The sequence below is a fragment of the Colobus angolensis genome, unplaced genomic scaffold (genome assembly GCF_000951035.1).
Source record: "Colobus angolensis palliatus isolate OR3802 unplaced genomic scaffold, Cang.pa_1.0 Scaffold29, whole genome shotgun sequence".
NCBI lineage: Eukaryota > Metazoa > Chordata > Mammalia > Primates > Cercopithecidae > Colobus > Colobus angolensis.
Window position 1 is genome coordinate 2724273 of NW_012116154.1, and position 18740 is coordinate 2743012.

At 39.2% G+C, this 18740-nt stretch overlaps 1 protein-coding gene across 4 annotated transcripts in view; it reads left to right on the forward strand.

Moving 5' to 3' along the window:
- RBM47 (RNA binding motif protein 47) overlaps positions 1-18740 on the forward strand; it is a 237915-nt gene that overhangs the window by 182488 nt on the left and 36687 nt on the right. For 3 of the 4 annotated variants that reach the window (XM_011949067.1, XM_011949068.1, XM_011949070.1), the window contains one exon: positions 13111-13233. The exons of the other annotated variant lie outside the window; for it this stretch is intronic. The gene's annotated coding sequence lies outside the window, so the exon portion shown is untranslated. The remainder of the gene's footprint in view (positions 1-13110; positions 13234-18740) is intronic. 4 annotated transcript variants of the gene reach the window in all.

An 18740-nucleotide genomic window follows, 5' to 3' on the forward strand; every position in this document is an offset into this window, starting at 1 on the left:
AATTATTTGAGAAAGTATAAACCCAGCTGTGCGAGAGGGACAATTTTTAAAAGACTGAAGAAGTAAAATCCCAGAATGAGACTGGGTGCCGTGGCTCACAGCTGTAATCCTAACACTTTGGGAGGCCGAGGCGGGTGGATCACCTGAGGTCGGGAGTTCGACACCAGCCTGACCAACGTGATGAAACCCTGTTTCTACTGAAAATACAAAAATTAGCCAGGCATGGTGGCAGACACCTGTAATCCCAGCTACTCAGGAGGCTGAGGCAGGAGAATCACTTGAACCCGGGAGGTGGAGGTAGCAGTGAGCCGAGATCATGGAACTGCACTCCAGCCTGGGCAGTAAGAGTGAGACTCCGTCTCAAAAAAAAAAGGAGATGATACTAGTACTTGCCTCAACCATGTATGGGGATTGCATGTGTTAATATATGTGAAATGCTTAAAAGAGTGCCTGGTGAAGGAAAAGGGCTGTATATACGAGTTAGCTACAGTTATTTTATTACAGATGGAGGTGATGAATTGAAGTGGCTGCCTCCCACATGTACTCTTGTCAGTGTTGGATGTAGCACACATGGGTGCTTGAAGTCTGTGGGCTTCATGACTGTCCATTACACAAGAAAGTAGGGAACACAGACTGATTGTGCTTTGGTGATAAATTTAAATTTATATTATCCTGAAAAAGGTTGATCCCCACCCACTCTCATCCCTTCCTTCTTCCTCTTTGAGTCAGTCTCGCCCTATCAGTGAACCTTTCTAAGGGATAGGGATTTGGTCCAGTAGGTGAGCACTCAGGGTGGGCCCAAAGACTGTGATTTAAAGAGGATAGAGGGAATGGGAATAAGACGGAGTGAGGGTGAGTGGAGATCCCAGAACAGCCCACGGCCTAGCCATTTTAAACTATCTGAAGTTCCTGCAAACTCGAGAAAGACATAGGTAATCAGGTTTGCTTCAAAATCATTATCCAAAAGCATTATGTTTTCTCTCGGATTTTTTTCTGTAGTTCCTGTACCAGGATCCTACCACTTTATTTGAGATGGCAGCTGCCTTGCCTATTTTCTTTCTTTCTTTCTTCTTTTCTTTCTTTCTTTCTTTTTTTTTTTTTTTGAGACGGAGTTTCACTCTTGTTGCCCAGGCTGGAGTGCAATGGCATGATCTTGGCTTACTGCAACCTCTGCCTCCCGGGTTCAAGTGATTCTCTTGCCTCAGCCTCCTGAGTAGCTGGGATTACAGATGCCTGCCATCATGCCCAGCTCATTTTTTAATTTTTAGTGGAGACAGGGTTTCACCATGTTGGCCAGGCTGGTCTCGAACTCATGACCTCAGGTGATCCGCCCGCCTTGGCCTCCCAAAGTGCTGGGATTACTGGCGTAAGTCACCGCACCCGGTCTGCCTTGCCTCTTTTCACATTGAATAGCCACTAGCATGTAAGCAAGAAGTACTTGATATATAATTTTTTTGTTTGTTTGTTTGTTTTTTTAGATGGGAGTTCTCACTCTGTTGCCCAGGCTGGAGTGCAGTGGTGCAATCACCGCTTACTGCAACCTTGACCTCCTGAGCTCAAGCGATACCCCTACCTCAGCCTCCTGAGTAGCTGGGACCACAGGTGTGCACCACCACACCCGGCTAAGACATGTGATTTAAATGAGTTTATATTAATAGCATATCCTGTGAAAAATCGAATGGATTAGTATGCTTAATTTTTATAGCTAATAAATGGTAAATACAGTTTCCCTTATAATTCAGAGATTATGCAGACATAACCTCCCCCCCCGCCACCCAACACACACATTTCTATTCTCCTACTCTGCTGTTTTTTCCTCCTTAGTTCTTTCACAATCTAGCATACTATATATTTTACCGATTCATTCATTTAGTGCCTGACTCCCCTGTGAGACTATGGCGTTCATGAGGGCAGAGATTTTGTCTGTTTTGCTCACTCCTAGAGCCCCAGTACCTAGACCCGTGTCAGGCACTTTGAATGGATGAAATATACAAATGTTAGTTACCTTTATAATTTTAATCTTTAAAACAGTTGTACCTCTGAGCACAATGGTGCATGCTGTAGTCCCAGCTACTTGGGAGGCTGAGGAAGGAGGATCACTTGAGCCCAGGAGTTCTAGACCAGCCTGAGCAACATAGTTAGAAACAAAAATAAGTAAATAAACTTATTTTCATAACTAGAAACAAAAATAAGTAAATAAGCTAAGGACACTGATTGAAAAGTTACCATTTTATTTATTTATTTTTATTTATTTATTTATTTATTTTTGAGATGGGATCTCACTCTGTCATCCAGGCTGGAATGCAGTGAGGCAGTCATGGCTCACTGCAGCCTCAACCTCCCAGGCTCAAACAAACAATTTTCCCAAGTAGCTGGAACCACAGGCATATGTCACCATGCCCTGCTAATTTTTTTATTATTTGTATAGATGGGGTCTCACTATGTTGCCCAGGCTGGTCCTAAACTCCTGGGCTCAAGCAATCCTCCTATCTTGGCCTCCAAAAGTGCTAGGATTATAGGCATGAGCCACTGTATCCAGCCTACCATTTAAAATTTTAAAAGGACAGCCCACAGATCCTTCCTAATGTCCAGATAAGGACAATATCAGATATGACAATGTCCATTGTTTAATTCTTCCTTCTCTGTGACTGTTGATGCTATAATAGGATAATAGACAAATTAACAGAAAGAAAATACTATGGTGCTTTAATCATATAGGCTTGTGGATACTGCATTATACTTCATCTGTTTTTCAATACCAGTTAATTAGCTTCTTAGTGAACTATTATTGCTGATACCACTAATACAGTTATGTGATTTCATTATCAGTGTTTGACACCTTTTCAGGTGAAAGCTACTATCTGAATGTCTATGCACACACATATGTGCAATTTCTTTTATGCTTTAGTCATGTGTTAAAACAATAAACAATTTCAGCAAAGGCTTGAAATTCTAAATAGTGTCAAATATACTTGTGGAAAATGATATGCTACTATTATATACAAAAGCAAATACACACTCACATAATCTTTGCATTGGCTATATCTTAGCTTTTAGATAAATTAAACTAAAAAGTAGGCTGGGCATGGTGGCTAGATAACTTGAGCCTAGCAGTTCGAGACCAGCCTGGGTAATACAGCAAGACCTGTCTCTCATAATAATAAAGTAATAAAAAATAATAACAACTCTCTTACCAGGATGCCACAATGGCCGTAATAGATCCTGTCTAAAATAGGCCACATAATCATGTCTTACTGTGCTCCATTTCCTCCTCTCCTGGACCTGAGTCCTGTTTCTTACTCGTTTTTCCAAATCTACCTCAGAGCTTATCTCATCCCAGGCTTCTATTTTGCGTCTATACTTTTTTTTTTTTCTTTTCTCCACAGCCTCTGACCTCAGAACTGCTCTCATTCTACTCTAAATCAAAGATGCTTTGTGAAAGACAAAGGATCACTCCTCCAGGGATGATTTAAGCTTGTTGCAAGCCAGAACTATACAGAAGTTAATGTGGCCGAGAACAGTTGCTCATGCCTGTAATCCCAGCACTTTGGGAGGCTGAGGCAGACGGATCACCTGAGGTTGGGAGTTCAAGACCAGCCTGACCAACATGGTGAAACCCCGTCTCTACTAAAAATACAAAATTATCCAGGCATGGTGGCGCATGCCTGTAATCCCAGCTACTCAGGAGGCCGAAGCAGGAGAATCACTTTAACCCGGGAGGCGGAGGTTTCAGTGAGCCAAGATAGTGCCATCACCCTCCAACCTGGGCAATAAGAGTAAAACTCCATCTTAAAAGGAAAAACAAGAAGTTAACATGGCTCATGTAGCATGGCTTTTCTACTATGATGCACATTTGCCTGTACAGAGGGCTGTGTACTAGGACCCACTTTTACTATCAGTAGAAGGGGTGACTTGCTTTTTCTGTGTACTTTTCTATATTTTTTGCGCTTGTTAAAACTAGTGTGTATATGTGCACGTATTTTTTAAATTAACTTTGTTCAAAGCCGAGGCAGAAAAAATTTGCTCATTTTTTTGTTTAGGGCAGCCTATAATTGTAATTGTTGTTTTCAGGTATTCAGTGAAAAATTGCCTTCTCCTTACTCCCTTAGTCTTAAAATTCATCATCCTGAGATAGTTTATTTCCTATGTTTTTGCCTAAGTTATTTTTTGGTAACATTTAGTATAGGAACACACGTGCACACACTCACACCAAACCTAAATTTCAAAATACTCTCTTTCTAATGCTTAAAACATGCCAGAACGTTTTCTTACATAATATACTCAATTACTCTTCTAGAAAAACAGATTTTCTGTGTCCCATTTGTAGTCAAGAGGAATTTAAATTTGTCTAAAATCAGTTTTTGAAAACACTGCCTTAGTAACTAAGGATTGCTTCGGAGTTCCTTCAGCCAGATCATAGCGATCTAGTTTTATATAATATTTAACATAGTTATAATCTTAGACTTGTTTTGGATTTTGACCCTATGTTAACTTGTTGGTAATTTATAGTCACTATCAATAGCTATTATTTTATATAGGAGTAATAAAACTGTCTTTTAAAATATATATATGGGTAGATGAATAGATTGAAAATGTTCTTGTCATTCTGGCCGTTTTTTGTTTGTTTGTTTGTTTTTGGAGATGGAGTCTCACTGTATCGCCCAGGCTGGAGTGCAGTGGCACCAGCTTGGCTCACTGCAACCTGTGCCTCCCGGGTTCAAGCCATTCTCGTGCCTCAGCCTTCCGAGTAGCTGGGATTACAGGAGCCCGCTACCACACCCGCGTAATTTTTGTGTGTTTCGTGGAGAGAGGGTTTTACCATGTTGGCCAGGCTGGTCTCGAACTCCTAACCTCAAGTGATCCACCCGCCTCTGCCTCCCAAAGCGCTGGGATGACAGGCACGAGCCACCACACCCGGCCCATTCTGGCCTTTTTACTTCCAACTCTGGCTCCTTCAAATTACTAAGGTTTAACTGAATAAGGTTAACAACGATACAGTGATGACTCAGGGAAAACTGGGGACCATATTTTTTTTGAAATTTTTGTTTTAGGAGCAGTTAGTTTCTCCTTCCTCTCTTAATGTGCCACAGAGCTCACTTTAATCCCAATGCAGAAGACACAGAAGTCACATTGCTTTCAGGACCTCCTCTAGGGCAGCTTCAGCTCCCTTTTCCTCTAACCTTCCCATTGCCTGTACCGACAAACTCAGCCTCCAGAGAGACTTTCGATGAGGTTCCACCCCATAACTGCTTGAAAAGGAGTGTATTTACTCCGCTTAAGTGCTTCAGGTCCTCCTGATCCGTTGTTATGTACAGATGGTTTTATTATCATAAATCCTGCTGTCCTGCCTGCTTCTCTTTCATTCTATGCCTCTTCTACTTGTCTCCACTTCTTATGAGTAAATCAATTTCTAGCTCCAGACTGATAAACTAAAATAAGGTGAGGGTTTGGTTCGTGTGTAATTTTTTCCTATTTTTTTTCTCCCAGACTGATCATCATAAACATGATTGTTGATAGTCTTTTAGACACAAGGTGCTTAACCCAAGTTACCTACCCTAGAGATAATGAGAAGGGGAAAAAGCAACACTTGCTAAAAATATAACATTTCTAAGAAATCCTAGTAACACTTTTTGAGTATTTTCTATATGCCAGGAGCTTTTCTAAGCACTTTACATATATTTATTTATTTAATCCCAACAGCCTAGATGAGGTAGGCATTATTGTTTTTTTATCTCTGCATGTAGCTGTACACACGTAATGGGCATCTATCTGGTTCTAGGATGGTGGGTTTTGAAAAATCATTTGTTTCCTTATGGTCATTATTTGGGTTTGAATAAAATATTTCTGTTAAACGTCCCTCCTCTATGAACTGGCAAAGTTTTTGTCTTCTTGAGCCTTCCCTAAATCCATCAGTTACAGTAGGGTTTCCATTCCGTTTCAGGTTGCTGTTGAGCATTTTGTATGTGGCAGTTTTAACACCTCCCTTCTTTCTGTACCACCCACTCAAGCTCATTCCAGGTGCCCTTAGCACGTGACTCCCAAGGCATTAAGTGGTCAAAGCTCATTTCGTTGACCAGTGAGGAGCCCTGTGCCATGTATAACAGAGTTACACAGCTCCTGGTATTGGGAGCGAAGGTTGCTTGAGCAAAGCTTTCGTTACAGTTAGCCTGTCGCAGCCAGATCAAGATTGGAAAGGTAGGGGAAACCTTATTTGTTTTAATTGAAGAGAAGAAGAAATAATTGTGTTTGGTTAAAGCAATTTAGATCAGGCCAGATAAACAAATGATCCATATTGTTCATTTTTTAATTGAAGACCAAAAAAAAAAAAAAAAAATTGGAAGTTGGTTAGAATTTCAACTGCTGCACAGTCTGTCTTACCGGCAGTAAAACCAAAATTCTTAAGTTAAAAACATTGTTTAAAAAATCAGTTCATCTAACAGCTTTTCGCTTTATATGCTTGAAAAATCTAGATCTTCACAGTATTGTTGTTGTTTTATAGTTTCCTGTTATTTAAACCATGGGGTAAGAAGCAGGAATTTATCAGCAATGTCGCCCATATTTGTTTTTTAAAGTCATTTCAGAGTCAGTGTTTAGAGAAGGAAACTGTAATTTTAAGATGTGAAAATTAAAATAAGGAAAAGTTAATGGAATTAACTTTATGATAATGCATATAAAGGTTGACAATGAGGAAATTTCCTCTCAGAGAAAAGTTCTTGTATAAGAAGACTCTTACTATTGTTTTCAAACCAATACTTAAATTTATGAAATGGAATTATTTAGGTGTAGGTTATATGCTTTAAGCAGTAACATTAGTTTCACTTTCATTATAAGTAATAGTTTAGTTATATTTTATATGCTATTCAAAATTTGTTAATATCTCAAATGACCAGAGAAGTAGAATCTTTAATCACTTCTCTCTGTCAATGGAGCAATTTGAATAGCATTTGAAGTAGAAGCTAATCTTTTAAAGAAAAATGCTCCTCTCTCTTAATGAACCCTTCTCCCTCCTCATTATGATGAATCAATGTTGCAACAAAATGTATATGTGAGAAATGCATATTCTTATACTTATTTATTAGCCTACATCTGATATTTAGTGTCAAAAGATAAGTTTGGGTTCAAAGAAAAGTGTAACTGGTTTTTCCTGATTGCTTTTTTCCAAAGATGGCTTAATATGGGTCTGTATTTTAAACAGAGATTAGGTAATACGTTTATTTTAAAATGTGACAAATGAGAGATGGCACCATTTGATTAAAAGTGTATTTAAGTGTTTCGTTTTAAACTCTACTTTGATCTAATTTGTAAAGAGAATTTTTTAAGGTACATATCACAAAGTATTAAATGTCCAAGAATTTCAGTTATTGCAGATTCCGTTTTCTTATTTTGACATACTCATTTAAAAAGACTTGCATCCTGAAACTCTATACTTGTATCAGATTTGTTCCAAATGCCTTTTTGTAAGACGCCTGCCACTCTCAAGATCCTCATTATTTATGTCTTTTACTCTGGTTGACTCTCTGGGGGAGGTGGGTGTGGGGGCTGACCGACAGTCACAGTGTTAACTATTCACAGTGGAGAACACTTGCTAGCCACCTTCCGCTCTATAAGTCAATGCTGCTTCTCAATTCCAAGCTAAGGTTCAAAGGTTTAGACCAACTTCACAGATCAGAGGTCAGGTACGAATTGCTGCAATTTGTAGTTCAATTCTGCCGATATGACAGAATTTCACAGCTATGATGATTGCTTTTTTCCACTTCTGCACAGAGGCCAGCCTGGGCAGTTAACAGCCTAATTTGTACAAGTCAGCCCTCGGCACCCGAGTTTAATGAGTAACTAGCTGGTGCCTTAGGTTTCACTGGTACAAGGTGCATATTATAAAAAGGGTCAAATGTCAGTGCACAAAGACGGAGTGGGGAGGGGCGTGATAATCTCATCACCACCATCTATGAATCATATGTAAAGATTCAGTAATTTGTGTTTGTTTGTAAAATTATATTTCCACTGTAAGAATGGTAGTATGTTCATTTTCTTTGCTATTTGAAAGAGGTAGATAATTTTGTTAGATGTTAGCAAGAAAGAACTATCTGATTAGAGATTACTGACTAAGCAGTAAAAAGTGAAATTGCAGTTTTGTTTACTCATTTCATGGGGTTTCTGAGTTCTCAAAAACTTTCTCAAATGTGATAGTTTTTTAAGAAGCTAGGAAACAAGTCAGAATAGCAGGTATTTCTGAGCCCATGATATCTATGCCTATCTGATATTCTCTCTTCGTCACACAAAAAGTTGAACTCCTATCTATATTTCTAACCTAGGCTGAGAATGTAATTTACTGTTTAAAGCTGAATATTGGGGTTCTTGAAAAAATTCCTATCTGGTGGGCCTTAACAATTCATGAATTTGCCATTCACTTTTAACTCCTCATGTTGACACTGAAACTATAATAGAATGCATATAGAATCATTTGTCATTTTTGTTATAGCACAAATTTCAACTTTCTACTCTTCCAAATTGGAGTGCAGCAGCAATTGGATTCTTCCATAGAAGGCCTGGGGTTTGAACTCCAGCTTCTTCACTTCCAGCTAAGGGACCTTAGCAAATGGGCAGCCTCATTGTACCTCAGTTCTGGCATCTCCAGAATGAGTAGAATCATAGATCTTGCTTCATGAGGTTGTAGCAATGATTAAATAAGATGATGTATGTGGAATGCTTAGTGCTGTACCTAGTGCATGATAACCATTCAATGAATGTTGATGGTAATTACTATCATTAATATTATTATGTTACTTAGGTTGTGAGTTCACCTAACCTACCACATATACCATCTCAATTTGGTTTAGACTGGGTCTTGGCTCTGTTCATTTCATGAGGGACATAGTTGGATGTGGCATAGGATAAGGTGATTTGGGAATGTTTCAGGATGCATTTCTTTTGAATGTCATGGGGAAGCTTATAAAATTCCTCCATTTCAAGTCTAGCCCTCTTTTAGATGTTATCTTTTTTTCTTTAGCTGATTTGCTGTCACATGGCAAAAACTGTACAAGGAGATAAATCCAAATTATCTGGTTTCCTTTGAGAGCTCCTTTATTCTGCCAAGCAGTGAAAAACATTTGAGTTTAAAAAAAAAATCTATAAATGATACCTTACCAATGGGCTAAATTCTATCCTTGTTTATATATATATATATATATATATTACACTTACTAGAATTCATGCTTTCCAGAAATGCCAGAAATGAAAATATTAAAGTGATTCTTTTTTCATTCCATTGTTTTCATTTTAATCCTATGGAATGTATCAATAGCATTTGAAGAAAAACATGATTTTTTTTTTTTGAGATGGAGTATCACTCTTGTTGCCCAGGCTAGAGTGCAATGGCATGATCTCATCTTACTGCAACCTATGCCTCCCAGGTTTAAGCAATTCTCCTGCCTTAGCTGGGATTACAGGCATGTGCCACCATGCCTGGGTAATTTTTTGTATTTAGTAGAGACGGGGTTTCACCATGTTCGTCAGGCTGGTCTCAAACTCCTGACCTCAGGTGATCCACTCACCTTCGCCTCCCAAAGTGCTGAAATTACAGGCGTGAGCAACTGCACCCGGCAAAAAACATGATTTTTAACTACTAATGACAATATAAAGATTATATGCTTGGCACTAAAAAGGTAGTACCAATATATCAGACTAATTAAACAATTAAGTGCCTACTATTGGCTTGATTTGGGTGTCTCACGTAGTTTTGTGCTACATCATAAAAAGGGAACGAAGGATCACAGATGTGCCTTTTGTGGATGTTCAAGTAACACAGGACATTTCCCCAAAATAAAACACTGAGGGTCAATGTTTGTTTCCAGAAGAATCTGACTTTCCAGAATAACTCCAAACACAATCCATTTCGTTCAATCTGCTGGCCTTGGCCTCCCAAAATTAGCCAGGCATGGTGACGCACACCTGTAGTCCCAGCTACTCAGGAGGCTGAGGCAAGAGAATCGCTTGAACCCAGGAGGCAGAGGTTGCAGTGAGCTTAGATCACACTACTGCACTCCAGCCTGGGTGACGGAGTGAGATGCCATCTCAAAAAAAAAAAAAAAAAAAAAAAAATTATGAAATGGATTGTGTTTGGAGTTATTCTGGAAAGTCAGATTTTTCTGGAAACAAACATTGACCCTAAGTGTCTTATTTTGGGGAAATGTCCTGTGTTACTTGAAAGGCACATTTGTGATCCTTCTTTCCCTTTTTATGATGTAGCACAAGACTACGTGAATCCTGTGTTTCACTTATACATTAATAATTTGCTTTCAATTCATAGAGTTTACATGTTCATTACCTTGATATTACATTTTAAAGGAGACATTTTACCATTATAGAAAGAGTGGAAACTCAAAATTCTGCACAAATAATATATGCCAAGAATAGTGCTTCATGAATATTTTCTCTGTTCTCCACAATAGTCCTGCCAGGAATGATTTCTGCTTTATAGATGTGGAAACTGAGGCTCAGAAAAGTTGAATATACTTATCTGGATTTACTTAGCTAGTAGATGAGAGATGGAGGAGTCTAAATTTTATTTTATTGTCCAGACGGTGTACAGTTAATTTCAAGACACACTTTCTCGTACTTTGTACATTCATTTTCATAGTTTTTATCAACCGCTATGATCTTGATTACTAGGTATTATCCAGGATGCAGCATTTCAGGAATTATCTTTTCACACAGTTGGGTAAAGATTATGTGTATTGAAACGTAAATCGTTTAACAGCTATTGCTCTATAATTTATTTGAGGGTGTGGCTTTTTTCTTTCAGGAGGTCATTGTTAACAAGATTGAAACTAGATCATGGTGAAGTATTATTGCTGTTTTCCCATAAGGTTATGGATCTCACTGAGCACCCAGTCATTCCAATATAAAGATAGTTATGGCAGAATAATTTTGAGCTGTAAGTGATATTAAAGGCCATTTAATCCAGAAGGTTTCCAACTGTGCTCTATGGAGTCCTAAAGGTCTTATGGTATCTCCACAGGGAAACAATGAATGATGGAACTGGGAGCATCTCCTGACAACATCCCCTACCCATATTTCAACCAGCTTCTGTTTTATTGGTGTTGTTTCTGCATCTAGTTAGATTTTTGGTGGAAAAAAGTGTGCTACAACTAAAACACAAAGAAAAAACAAACACAATGTTTTTTTTAATGTTGAGAACTATTGATAATCCAACTCCTTTATTATTTTTTTATTTTTATTTTTAGTTATTTAACTTTTTGAGACAGAGTTTTGTTCTATCGCCCAGGCTGGAGTGCAGTGGCACAATCTCAGCTCACTGCAGCCTCCGCATCCCGGGTTCCAGTGATTCTCCTGTCTCAGCCTCTTGAGTAGCTGGGTTTACAGGCACACACCATTGTGCCCAGCTAATTTTTTGAATTTTTAGTAGTGACAGGGTTTCACCATGTTGGCCAGGCTGGTCTTGAACTCTTGACCTCAAGTGATCCACCCACCTTGACATCCCAAAGTGCTGGGATTACAGGCATGAGCCACCATGCCTGGCCTCCTTTATTATTTTTTTTTCCACGAGAGTAAACTTTGGCTTAGACAGGTGACATGAACCGGGCATGACAGAGGTAGCGTTAAAACTAGCCTTCTGGTTCCCAGTCTGGTGTTGAAACCACTGTGCCATATTGAATCTTGTATAAGTTATTCGGAGCTTCAAATGGCTTGATGCGAGCTCTCTGTAGTTTGGAAAATCAGGCAGATTATATTTCCACACATTGAAATAAAAATAAAAGTTTTATGCTTAAGATATATTTTAATTCCTCAACTGAAATATCTTTATCTTGAACTTTAAATTCTTTTCATTTGAATAGTTCCTGCATCATTACTTACTAAAGATTATCCCAAAACCCCAAATCATATTTTTCATGGGCCTCTCCATGCAAAGAACATCCTCAAAAGAATCTTGACTCTGCTGAGCACAGTGACTCACACCCGTAATCCCAGCACTTTGGGAGACTGAAGCGGGTGGATCACTTGAGGTCAGGAGTTTGAGACCAGCCTGGCCAACATGATGAAACCCCAGCTCTACTAAAAAATACTAAAATTAGCCAGGCGTGGTGGTGGGCACCTGTAATCTCAGCTACTCAAGAGGCTGAGGCAGGAGAATCGCTTGAACCCGGGAGGTGGAGTTTGCAATGAGCCGAGACTATGCGACTGCACACCAGCCTGGGCGACAGAGCAAAACTCTATCTCAAAAAAAAAAAAAAAAAAGTCTGAAGTCTACATTTTTTTTTTTTTTTTTTTGAGACGGAGTCTTGCTCTGCCGCCCAGGCTGGAGTGCAGTGGCCGGATCTCAGCTCACTGCAAGCTCCACCTCCTAGGTTCGCCCGGCTAGTTTTTTTGTGTGTGTGTGTGTTTTAGTAGAGACGGGGTTTCACCGTATTAGCCAGGATGGTCTCAATCTCCTGACCTCGTGATCCGCCCATCTCGGCCTCCCAAAGTGCTGGGATTACAGGCTTGAGCCACCGCGCCCGGCCTTGAAGTCTACATTTTAGGGCAGAATAGTAAGTCTCTTTCATACCAACTCTGATTGGTAGTGGGTAACTGGAGTACTTGCTTCACTGGTTTTGGGAACCCTCTCTGGACCCTGCAGGAATAGTTTGAAGATCTATTAGTGATGTGAAGCATAAGCCCCCAAATTGGCTGGGAGGTCCATGAGCTAGATATGATCATTTCTCTAAAGGATACTACCTCTTATTTTTGTGAGTCTATAAGCATAAAGTATAGGCTACATCTGTATTCCTTCTTAAACATTATGTGCATCTTGAAGTCATGCACACTCTGAAGAAGTCAGAGAGAAAAACACAAATGGAGGAAATTGGTCATTTTCTTATTATTACTGTTCCTTGTTTCTTTAAGAATCAGATAAGCAGTTGCCCTTCTTGGTTTGTAAAGAACATGATAATTAGAGTAATGGTATTTCATTTTTTGAAGAAAATAGCCCCACAATTTCTAACTATTATGCTTTGGAACTACAAGAGGATCTGTCCCCCCAATTTCTAATGCACATATGAAAATTATATTGAAATAGAAAATATTTCTAACCATTTCTTTTTTAACCCTTAGGATTTGCCTTAAAGGGCACGCCAAAAATTGAACAGAGAAATTCCAAGGAAGCTGCCTGAATTTGCCTGTATACTCTCGTTCTGCATCTTATAAAGGACCAGACAAATCACATTAGTGGTTTTGGTGAGTGTACTTCCTCTGGTCCTTTTCCTTTCCACTTCAGCAAGAATGTAAGTTTTCATTCCTATCAACCAAGATACCTGCTGCTTGGACAATGTGTAACTGTTTGTGTTCATGTGGCAACGTTAGTGGAATATAGAACATGATAAGTCATCTGCAACCCACAATATAAACCTTTATGTCTTTGTGCACTTTACATCTTTGTGACTTAAGAGACAAGATATCACTATGTGTTGCTTATAAATCTGCCTCTTAACCTCCCAAAAAAGAGGTCAACTGTATTTATTTCTTTCTTTCTATTTTTTTTTTTTTGAGACAGTCTCACTCTGTTACCCAGGCTGGAGTGCATTGGTGTGATCTCAGCTCACTGCAGCCTCCACCTCCTAGGTTCAATCAATTCTCGTGACTTAGCCTCCTGAGTAGCTGGGATTACAGGCGCGTACCACCACACCTGGCTAATTTTTATATTTTTATTAGAGGCAGAGTTTTACCATGTTGGCCAGGCTGGTTCTAAAACTGCTGGCCTCAAGAGATTCACCCGCCTCAGCCTCCCAAAGTGCTGGGATTACAGACATGAGCCACAGCACCCAGCAGTCAACAATGTTTCAGTCAGACTGTATTTTGATTGTGTGACATGAGGAAGGGTTCTTTGGTACAAACTAGACTAGGATTCGTGTGATAATATCTTGTGTTTTTTTGATCAATCCTCATACTTTCTCTAAGTTTCAGTTTCCTCACCTGTCATATAAGGTAAAAATAACCGTCATCCCAATTCATGACAGTCCAAAGAAAGACAACATATGTAAAAGCACTTTGACAACCATTTAATCTTCTCCAAGTAAGACTGAGCCCAGTAGGCAGAGGTTGCTGTTAGCCAAGATCTTTTTTTTTCTTTTTTTTTTTTTAAAGAGACGGAGTCTCGCTCTGTCGCCCAGGCTAGAGTGCAGTGTCACGATCTCGGCTCACTGCAACATTCGCCTCCCGGGTTCAAGCAATTCTCCTGCCTCAGCCTCCTGAGTAGCTGGGATTATAGGTGCGCGCTACCACACCCGGCTAATTTTCATGCCCAGGTAATTTTTTGTGTATTTTTAGTACAGACGGGGTTTCACTGTGTTGCCTAGGATGGTCTTGAACTCCTGAGCTCAGGCAATCCGCCCACCTCAGCCTTCCATGTGCTAGAATTACAGGCATGAGCCATCATGCCCTGCTGAGCTGAGATCTTTCTGTGGATCTAGTGAGTGAGATTATTCTATGGGCGATAATTCCCTGTGTGCTAGGAAGGGAAGGTAAGAGAAAGACTAGCCTCACCCTGACCTTGGATCCCAGCCCTCACACAGCTCCAGAAGGTGGAGGCAGTAGATACGGTATGTCAGGCAGGGGCTCCTGGCTACACTGATGTGCCCAGCAATCTCTGTGAGAGAAAATAGGTACCTTGTCTTCATGTCCCCTAGGCTGGGTTTTGGATTTAGTCCATTGAATTCAGGGACTCAGAGAGCTAAATATTTTTAATTGTAATTTTTTTCTTCTTATAAAAGTATACTAATGGAAGGCAATCTGGAAATTATAGAAAAATGTAACAAAATCTACCTATAATCCCACAATCCAAATATAACCAGAATTAACATGGTATATTTACTCTGATTTTGTTTGGTTGTTTAATTTTCATATACAGTAGTCAGCCCCCATCTGCAGTTTCACTTTCCTTGGTTTCAGTTACCTGTGGTCAACTGTTTTCCAAAAATAGAGGCATACAGTATGATATTTTGAGAAAGAGAGAGAGAGACCACACTCACATAACTTTATTATTAGAGTATTGCTATAATTCGAGTACTTATTAGAGTATTGCTATAATTGTTATATTTTATTATTGTTGTTAATCTCTTACTGTGCCTAATTTATAAATTAAACTTAATCATAGATGTGTGTTATATATGTAAATATGTATAGGAAAAAACAGTTTATATAGGGTTCAGTACTATCAGAGGTTTCAGGGATCCACTGGGAGTCTTGGAACAGGTCCCCCTCAGATGAGGGGGGACTACCACATATCTTTAAATATTATTTAGCAAAGTTAAAATAGCTGAGAATATTAAACAGGTACTCTAAGCTGTGGCTATGCCACAATTTATTGACCATTTTTATACCACTGAATATTTGTGTTTATTACATGTAAATATAAACTATTGTGTTCATTGCATTGTGTTATAAATAGCACTGCAGTAAATATATTTGAACATAAATCTTTTCTTGGGTATTTGATTATACATGTCTATAAATGGAATCACTGGGCTAATGAGAATTGACTACTTAATGAACACTGTAAAGCTCTTGATATTGTCTGTTTCAGAAACATTTTACTCACCTTCCCACCTATCTCCACGCATCATATATGACAATGTGCATTTCACAGGGCACATGTAAAAACTGTGTATTACCAATTTAAGAAGATTTAAAACCAGAAATACTTTTATAGAGACTCAAAAAATACTTAGGTTGGTGCAAAAGTAATTGCAGTTTTTGCCATTAAATGTAACTACAAAAACTGCAATCACTTTTGCACCAACCTAATAAAAGCCTATTCCCTCCCCTTTACCTACCCCACCTCTAGCCAATATCAGGTCTCTAAAGTAGAAGACAGGGTCCCAGATCTGTTATTACTTATCAGCCTCAATCTCTCACATCTCTCTGTGGGAAAAAGATATGTGAGGCGTACATTTATTCAATGAGTATTTATTATTACCACTTACGTTCATTCCTTGCTCTGTGCATCAGGAGAAGCTACTGGTTCATGTGGTACTTCTGTTTATTATGATTATATTTTTGAAACACCACCATACTTTTCCTCACAGGAGCTGCACCATTGTACATTCCCACCAGCATCACACAAGGGTTCCAGTTTCTCCACATTCTCACCAACACTTGTGGTTTTGTTTTTTTAATAATTGCCATCACAGTGAGTGTGAAGCGGTATAGCATGGTGGCTTTGATTTGCATTTCCCTAATGATAAATGATGTTGAGCATCTTCTCATGTCCTTATGAGGCATCTGTGTGTCTTCTTTCTTTATTTTTTCAAGGGTCTTTGCAGATGTATAATGCAGATGTATAATGTAGATCTTTGCAGATATATAATGTATATCTTCTTTGGAAAAATACCTATTCAACTTTTTGGACCATTTTTAAATTAGCTTGTTTGCTTTTTGTTATTAACCTGTAGTTCTTTGTATGTTCTGAATATCAGTTCCTCATCAGACGTGGTTTGCACACATTTCCTCCTACACCGTGGGTTGCCTTTTCACTCTCTTGACTGTCCTTTGGTGCACAAAAGTTATTAATTTTGATGAAGTTTACTTCATTTATTTTTTTCTTTTGTTGCTGTGCTTTTGGGGTTGTCCAAAAAATCATTGCCAAATCCAATATCCTGAAACTTTGCCCCTGTATTTTCTTCTAAGTTTTATAGTTTTAGCTCTTATATTTAGGTCTTTGATCTATTTGAGTTTATTTTTGTATATAATGTAAGGTAAGGGCCAGGATTTTTTTAAAGATGTACTTTTGATTCCCACCAAATCTCGGTGAAAGCCTGTGTCAGGCAGTTAAGAAAATGACACGACAACATTTCAAGCCAACATTTGTTCTGAATGATTTTTCTTCCTCGTATAGGCTTAGGTGGTTTCCCAACAGACAGGTGAAAGAAAGTGTTTGGGGAACTGATGGCTCATGTAACTAGGATACAGCAGTGAGGTGGCAGTTGGGCTCAGCAAGTGTTTTGTTGTAAATATGCTTGAAGAAATCCCCAAAAAGAGAACAGCAGGGGTAGATAGTGGCTTAGGCTAGAAAAAACGTGCATGTGGGTGTTATGTAGGTACATATATTTGCAGCAGAGGGAAGGAGAGAGGACACTCTGTTGTTGGGAACTGTGGGCTATAGAAGATAAAAACATCTTTTATACAAAAACAAATTTCTTTTCATGCTGCTTCAGAGAAAAAAACTAAATTAGCTACAATTATGTGCTAACTATGTTTCCAAAACAGTTGTCCTAGCTCTGTTTTATTGTGGACAGAAGCTAACTGCACTTAACAAAGTGTGAAGTCTGTCTAGACTTCCCTTGGAGAATACTGAAAAGTACGAAGAATCCCCAGGCTGTGTAAGCTGCCTTGCCTAGCTTCAAATGTCTGCACTGGCCTGGCTGCTCTCTGACGGGCTTGGATATGACAGTAGTGCCATGCTAATGCAACTCAGGGTCTCCGGGGTCTCCCCACATGAACAAGATTCTCTATTAGGCTCTCATCATTGGCATGCTTGACATTGGCAGTTGGCTGTCCAAATTCCCAATAAAGTAATGTTAAATCTTTTTTTTTTTTTTTTGAAATGGAGTCTCGCTCTGTCGCCCAGGCTGGAGTGCAATGGCATGATCTCGGCTCACTACAACCCCCACCTCCCGGGTTCAAGCGATTCTCCTGCCTGAGCCTCCCGAATAGTTGGGATAACAGGTGCCTGCCACCATGCCTGACTAACTTTTGTATTTTTTTTTAGTAGACATGGGGTTTCTCCATGTTGGCCATGCTGGTCTCGAACTCCTGACCTCAGGTGATCCACCCATCTCGGCCTCCCAAAGTGCTGGGATTATAGGCATGAGCTGCTGCGCCCAGCCTGTTAAATCTTTTAAAACTCTGACTTCAAAACCTATGAGAAACAAACTGGAATCCAGCCCATCCCTGTTTTGGTTTTCACAGGGACTGGTTTAGGTCCTCAGCAGCGTGGGCTGCTGTAGGTCCTCATTTTCTCTTTGCCATAAAAAGGGATTTGGGAAAGAGGAAATAACTAAGCCAATTAAATTTTCCGATGCAGGATGAGATAAGATAGGCCATGCTTTCGAAAAAAAACAATTTGCAAGACTGGTATACTATATTTCCCTTGAAGCATTAAAGTCATTTCACACTTTATTAACTCGAAGAATATCCAGTATTTCCCTGTGAGCCTGGGAATAAATGATTAGGTCAAATCAGGGTGTTTTTACTGATGTATTAGTTTTTTAATTGAAATATTAACTCCAAGTGCACTCAGTGAAAGTACAGAGTACGTGAGACATGAATAGCAATTAAACACCGACAATCGTTCCAGAAGTTTAGTAGACCTGGGAAATCATAAATTTCCTGACACTTGAATTTCTCATTTTAAATACTTTAGGTTCAGTAAAATTCTAGATATGTATTGTATTTTCTGTTCATTTCTATTCTTCATTTAAGTGCATATTTCTTGAGTTTCTTTAATTAATATAGTTGTGCTTTCTATGTAAATTTGTAAGAATTCCCAACTGACTCTAACTGCCTAGTTTAATTATAGAGACTGGGAAAACTGGTTCTCCTTCCCTCCCTCTTCCTTCTTCTTTTAATTTTTTTTTTTTTTTTGAGACGGAGTCTCGCTATCACCCAAGCTGGAGTGCAGTGGCCGGATCTCAGCTCACCGCAAGCTCCACCTCCGAGGTTCACGCCATTCTCCTGCCTCAGCCTCC